Source organism: Oryza sativa, chromosome 2 (genome assembly GCF_034140825.1).
Source record: "Oryza sativa Japonica Group chromosome 2, ASM3414082v1".
Lineage (NCBI taxonomy): Eukaryota > Viridiplantae > Streptophyta > Magnoliopsida > Poales > Poaceae > Oryza > Oryza sativa.
Window position 1 is genome coordinate 15,876,082 of NC_089036.1, and position 6,737 is coordinate 15,882,818.

The window sequence follows — 6,737 nt, forward strand, 5'->3', positions numbered from 1 at the left end:
CCGGAAAGAGGCCATGACAGGACCCTTCGCATAACCCCCTCTAACCAAGCACACCACACCTCAGGTTTCACCCCCACTCCTCGCAAGGCAGCGGGCAGTCCCCTCTCGTGCCTAGGTGAATCCGGAAGCCGCATAGGCCGTCGCAGGGCCCATCCAAACTCCATCACGCCCACCCTTGCCTGGATGCGTCGGCTAGAGGAAAGCTACACTACAAGCCCAGCCGTTGCCCACGCTGGCTTGTGGTAAGTACGATAAGTTCTTCCAGGGCATCCCGCGAACCGGTCCTTAACTGCCATGGGTGCGACCAGCAAAACCATGCACCCACAGCCCACCATGTGATTTATTTTAGTTAACCAACACCAGGGCGATGGCACTAGTCCCACAATACCATTAGGGCCAACAGTCTAAACATTATTAGGATTCTCCCCATTGTGCACTAGTTGAACTAAGCATGGCTAAGCAATTCCTCATCCAATCTCTAGTCATGTTATAACCCCAAGCTGACAAAGAGACATGGTACAACAATAGCATGGCTATGACAATAGGTAAACACCCCATAGTAACATTATAAAACAATGCAATATTTGAAGGAAAATAATAGAGCATTTGCAATATAGGATCAACATGTTCAAGTGACAAGCATGACTTGCCTTGCTCTGCTGCTGGAGGAACCTCGGCGACTATTTCGAAGTACACCGGAGCGTCGGAGGAACCGGAATCTAGCGACATACAAGGCAAACATTGCAAATAGGCTATAAGACTATTGAAACAGGGAACAAAACCATTTTTAATGGATTCTACACATTTTTCTTGATTTACTGAGACTTGAATGGGCTTAAACAGAGCTCAGATGAATTAGTTATGAATTTTAGAAGATTCACTGTGTTTATTACTATAAAAGAAAAACCTTAAATCATTTACTGCGCAATAAATCCCAGGGCTGACGTCATCAAGGGGGGGGGGAAACGCGGCGCCGACATGCGGGGCCCACCGGTCAGCGGCTCGGGAAAGGGAGGAAAGGGGCGCCGGCGAGAGGGCCCACTCGGCAGCGACTCAAGGGGGGGACGGTTCACCGTGGACCGGGACCACGTGGGTGGTCCACCGCCGGTCCACTGGACCGACGGCCCAGATCGCCCTCGGGGTTGATCGGACGGGCGGCGGTGACCTGGCTCGGCTTGGCTCAAGGCCGGCCCGCCGGCCACGGCGATGGCGACGGTGCGTGCGCGTGAACGCGTTGCCGACGACGGCAACCGGCGGCGGAGGCGACGGCGCAAAGGCGACGCGAAGGCGGCGGCGCTAAGCGGCGGCTAGGAAGGAGAGGGAGGGGAATAGATGGGAGAGGAAGCCTCACCGAGGGTGGCCGGCGCGGAGGAAGACGACGGCGAACGGCGACGGCAAGCCACGAGAGGACGACGGCAACCGGCGGACGGGCTTCGGGGTGCCCTAAGGAAGGGAGAGAGAGATTAGAGAGAGGGAGATGAACCACGGCGACCGGCATTCATGGCCGAAGGCGGCGGTAGAGGTTGAACTCACCGGAGCGCGAGGGGATGCGAATTCCGGCGACGAAACTCGACGGGGAAGGGGCGGCCGGGGTGGAGCTTAGTCTCGCGAACCCGACGGTGGCGACGGCGCGGTGAGGCGGCGAGCCTAGCGGCGGCTAGCGGCGGCCGGAGTAACGGAAACGGCGGCGGCGGGTGGTTGCACGGCGCGGGAGCGATGGGGAGCACGAGGGAGTTCGGCGAGATGGGGAAAAAGCGAGAGGGGGCGACGGGGAAGCCTAAATAGGGGAGGGGAGCCCCGGACGTGGTCGGTAGGGGCGAGATTTCGCCGGCCAACGTGGGGAGTGGGGGAGGAGAGAGAGGCAGGATTCGAAAATCGAATCCCGGCCATCTTGGGCGCGGGCTCGGGCGCGAGAGAAGGGGAAAGTGGGTGCGGGAGATGTGGCGCACGCGCGGGCGTGGCTGACGTGGCCCGGAGAAGGCGGAGGTGTGGACACGGCGGCGGTTGCGGGCGCGGCGGCGCCGGCTGGAGGAAGGAGACGGGCCCGACAGGTGGGGCCCACCTATCGGCGTCCCGGGGAGAGAGGGAGGGGCGGCTTGGGCCGGCCCACAAGGAGGAGGGCGCGCGCGGCGGTTGGACTGGGCCGACGGCCCAAGAAGAGGAAAAGGAGGGAAAAGGAAGAAAAAGAAAAAAAAGAAAAAGGAGGAAAAGAATTTCCCTGGGATTTAAAATATTGCTTGCTCAATTTTAATTGGTTAAAATTATTTCTAGGGCTCTGAAAATTCCACTAAAAATCTTGTTAGTGAATTTCGACATGTAGAACTCAAGAAAAATTCCACATGTCAGATTCGATTATTATTTGTATTACTTTCTTAGGGTTTTCTCTTGATTTGCACCGGCATTTTCTTAGTGTCATTTATAAATTTAAATTTTAGGCTTGGGAGGAGAACTTCAGGGTGTGACATTGGGGCACGCCTTGTTGAGGTCGGTGAAGTCGACACACATCCTCCACTTCCCATTGGCTTTGCGCACCATTACTTCGTTAGCGAGCCACTTTGGGTGGAGGACTTCTCTGATAAAGCCAGCTTCGAGAAGTTTGTCGAGTTCTTCGTGTATCGGGTGCGAATCTCCGCAGTTTTTGCTTAACCGGCTTGGCGTTGGGTCGCACCATCAATTTGTGCTCAATCACCTCCCTGGAAACTCCCGACATGTCTAACGGCTACCAAGCGAACACGTGTGCATTGTCGTGGAGGAAGGTGATGAGCGCGAGTTCCTATTTGTCATCCAGTATAGCCCTTATCCTGACCGTCTTGTCGGGGTTGGAGCTAGACAACGGGATAATCTTGATGGCGCCGTCTAGTTTTGGCGTCTTGTTGGGCTTGGTCACTTTCTTGGGATGCTCAGTTGTGATGGGTGGGTTAGGAGTATGCTCGACCATGTCGAGGCTCCGCTTGTCACATTGTACAGCCAACTTAGCATTTCCTTGGATAGTGATTGTCCCTTTTGGTCCTGGCATTTTCAGTACCTGATAAGCGTAGTGAGATGCTGCCATAAACTTCGCGAGTGCACTTCTCCTAATGATGGCATTGTATGCGGTGTCAAACTCCGCAACATCAAAGGTGATTTGCTCTGTTTGGAAGTTGTTGGCCTGTCCAAAAGTAACGGACAACGTGATTTTGCTCAATGGTTTAGATGACGATTCTGGGGTGATTCCATGGAAGGGCTGATCTGTGGGCGTCAGCTCGCTTCGAGGTATCCCCATCGCGTCCAAGGTGCTGGCAAAGAGTAGGTTGATTGAGCTCCCGCCATCAACAAGGACTCTTGCCACCTTGATGTTCCGAATCGTGGGTTCGACCACGATCGGATACATGCCAGGTGTGGTCGCGATCTTGGGGTAGTCTGCCTCCGAGAACTCGATTTTGCGTTGAGATCACTTCATCTTGGCGGTAGTCTGTAACATCCTAAAAATTAACAATTTTCTAATCCTACATCATGCTGATTCTTATGTTCTTATTAACCTTTTTAAACCTAGGAAAATATAATTAGAGAGACCTCCAAATATTAACTTGCATAGAATCTGTCTTTGCTATTTAAAATCTTTCGTTGTTTTTATTCTAAAATTGATCTTATTAAACCAAGGTATTTACTTTGATTTGATTTTGCACCTTAAACCTTCTTTTGCAAAAATCCCTTTATCTCAATTTAATTAAAAACACTTTTATGAATTATGGTCCAAGAAACCTTCCCATATTGCCCTTGAAACTAAACCGCCGTAATTCCGATTTCATTGGAATTAATTGTTAACCCATCCTTTGATCTTAAACCTATCCTTTGATTCTCGATCCAAATATCCAAATTCCTCCTTTTGATCTAGCCGCCGATTTAATTCCTATGGTTTGATTTCCTTCTCGGCACAAGAATAATATTATTACAAACATTGTGAATAATTGCTCTTGTGTTAAGAAAATAGATTATATCCTTGTCATCTAAATTTCCTTCTAGCCTCAACAATTCCTTGAAACCCATGCCATACATCTTGGGAGCTAAAAATCCTATTTATCTTCACCATTTATTTCCCCTCCTTCTCATTTGAGTGCATCAAATAAATTCCATTCTATCTCTCAAAATATTGCACTCAAACCAGAAACTATCCTTTTTGGGAATTATCTTTAAATATATTTTCCTTCCGAAATTTCCTATTCAAATTCCCTCCAAATTCAAATCCCATCCTTTAAATCCCTACAAAATTATAAAACTCTCCTATTCGCATTGGGCCGAAAACTCCTCTTTTCCTTTCGGCCCAGACCAGCCCAAGCCGGCCCAGCTAAGCAAGCCGAGCCGCTCCTTCTTTCTGTGGGCGCCGCCGCCGTGCGCCATGGGGGCGCGTGGCATACGCGCGCATGCACAGCCGCGCCGCCACCGTCGCCCGCAGCTTTGCGCCGCCGTCGTCGTCTTGCCGTCGACGCGAAGGAACCGCCGCTCTACGTCAGCTACACCTCATCCCGCCGACGTCAGCAGCAGGGACGAACCGCCATCACCGGCCAATCATCGAACAGAGCCGGCGCCGTGTTCCTCTTCTCCACGCCGCCGTCGCCATGCCCTCCTTCTCCTCCTCCTCTGCGAACCGACATCCGCTGCCTATAAATAGCCGGCGAGATCGTCCTCTCCTCCCCACATCAGAGCTTTAAGCTCTTCTTCTTCTCTCTCCTCCCATGTCTGGCCATCGCCGCCGACGGTCGATCTCCTCCCTCGTAGCTTCTCTATCCTTTTCCTTGCGCCACTATGATGGCCTCCCTCCGGCAAACCTATTTCACCCATTTCCCCTTTCTCTCCCACCGCCATCTCCCATACCGGCCGAAAGCGAGCCCTTGTCGCCGCCGTTCCGGCCTCCTTCCCCATCTCCTTCGCTGGCCGACCACTTCCCCGGGTGCGCGTCGCTCGGGAACACTACCGGTCGCCGGCGTCGCCACCTTCCCACCACCGGAGCCCCGGCGCCCCCTCTCCTCCTCCTCTCTGTTCGACCGAAGAGGAGGAGGAGGAAGAGACGGGAGGAAGAAGAAGGAGAAAAGAAAAAGAAAGATTGACAGGTGGGCCCCAGCACAGTAACTTTTTATAATTTCTCCATTTAATTCAAAATCCAATCTTTAGAAGCCCATATCTCCTAAACCGTAGATCCGATTCCAGTGAAACTTGGACCTAAATTCATCTAAATTCAAAATCTACATTTTGATACCCAATTTTCTATTTTATTTGAATTATTCAAATTCCATATTTGATCTTATATTTGGATTTCCAATTTAAACTTATAGACACATTCCAAATATTTCCTTTTACTCCCAAATACCTTTAGCCACTAAAAAGCCGTCGGTTAGAACTTTACGCCTTCCATGGGGACGTTTGTGGTTTATTATCCCCGACGTCGAACCGTTGGTTGTAAAGTCCGGTAAAAACCAAACCTAAGGTCGAAGTGCTGCTCCTGACACCCTACGTCTTGACGCGTACAACAGTCAGAGCTTTACTATTCCCTCGACCTCCACAGCACACCACACAGTTTGCTCTTGAACCTTGTGTGATCCTAGCCGCTCCGCCGCCACTCACGATTGTCGAAGTAACATTTCCTACACAAACTTCCTATTCCTCTAACCCTCATGCTGTCTGTTGACACCGGTTAGAGAAGACACCAAATCTAGTCGCTATGTTGTTCAACACTAGCATCGACTAGCACACACCCAAACCCTAGCCGATATTTATCCTACCTCGATATCGGCTTAAACAAATGAAACCTTAGCCAGCCTACTATCCAGACTCCACACCAGTTATAATATTACCTATATGCCACTTTCCTCACCCCCATCATATATTCTCCATCCACCTAGAACCCGCACATAAAATATAGAGTTAGCCGATATTTTACCCTACTCCATATTCAACTTCCATATAACCAAACCTTAGGTATTATACTACCTAAACCTACCACTAGCCATATACCAGCTGAACCAGTTCAATTATCCAATATACATCATATCCCCTCACCTGTCAAAGCCTTCACATAAATTATGAGCAACCTTAGTTGCTTGATCCCCTCTCCACCTTAACCTTCAACCCTTTAGAACCCATACATGAAATACTAGCCCAATAATCCCAATGCCCTATAAAGGAGATAGGCTATATCTTAAACCCTAGCCCTCCTAACCGTTTATCTCTTTCTTGCTATTTTATGGCGTTTATTGAATTTGGTTCTTCCTCTCCTTTAGTAGAGTCTATTATATTTGGATGGCAACCTGTGGTATTTCGAGCATCGGATAATCAGGTTGTCTATCTCGGATTTATTTGCATTAGAGCAAGGCAAGTTATTATTCCTCCCCTTGAGCGTAATTATCCTATATTCTATATTTCTATTCTATGCATTAGCCATTCATGATTTTGAATGCATAACTTGAACATATAGCAAACCAGATATATGCTAGCTTTGCTTAGCCCTGCCTAGCATAAAATATAATGAACTTAGATTGGAACAGTACAGTAGATATGGTTGATTTCCGGGTGGCTAGTATTGTTCCAACCGATATAAGACTGCCCAAATACTTGTGAAGAACAAAGGAGTACGGCCACAGTTCTAGAATGCAAACAGTCCTAGTTATTATGTTATTTAACAATGTGGTACCTATGTACAGTGGTTCTTGTTTAAGTCCTCGTGCAGGAGGCAAACTTATGCCGAGCAAGGCAATATTGTGATA

At 49.5% G+C, this 6,737-nt stretch overlaps 1 long non-coding RNA gene across 1 annotated transcript; it reads left to right on the forward strand.

The window, feature by feature from the left end:
- The first annotated feature begins 4,426 nt into the window (after positions 1–4,426).
- On the forward strand, positions 4,427–6,737 carry LOC107279936 (uncharacterized). Its single transcript, XR_001542999.3, has 2 exons — positions 4,427–5,087; positions 6,255–6,737. It is a non-coding gene; the product is annotated as an uncharacterized lncRNA (long non-coding RNA).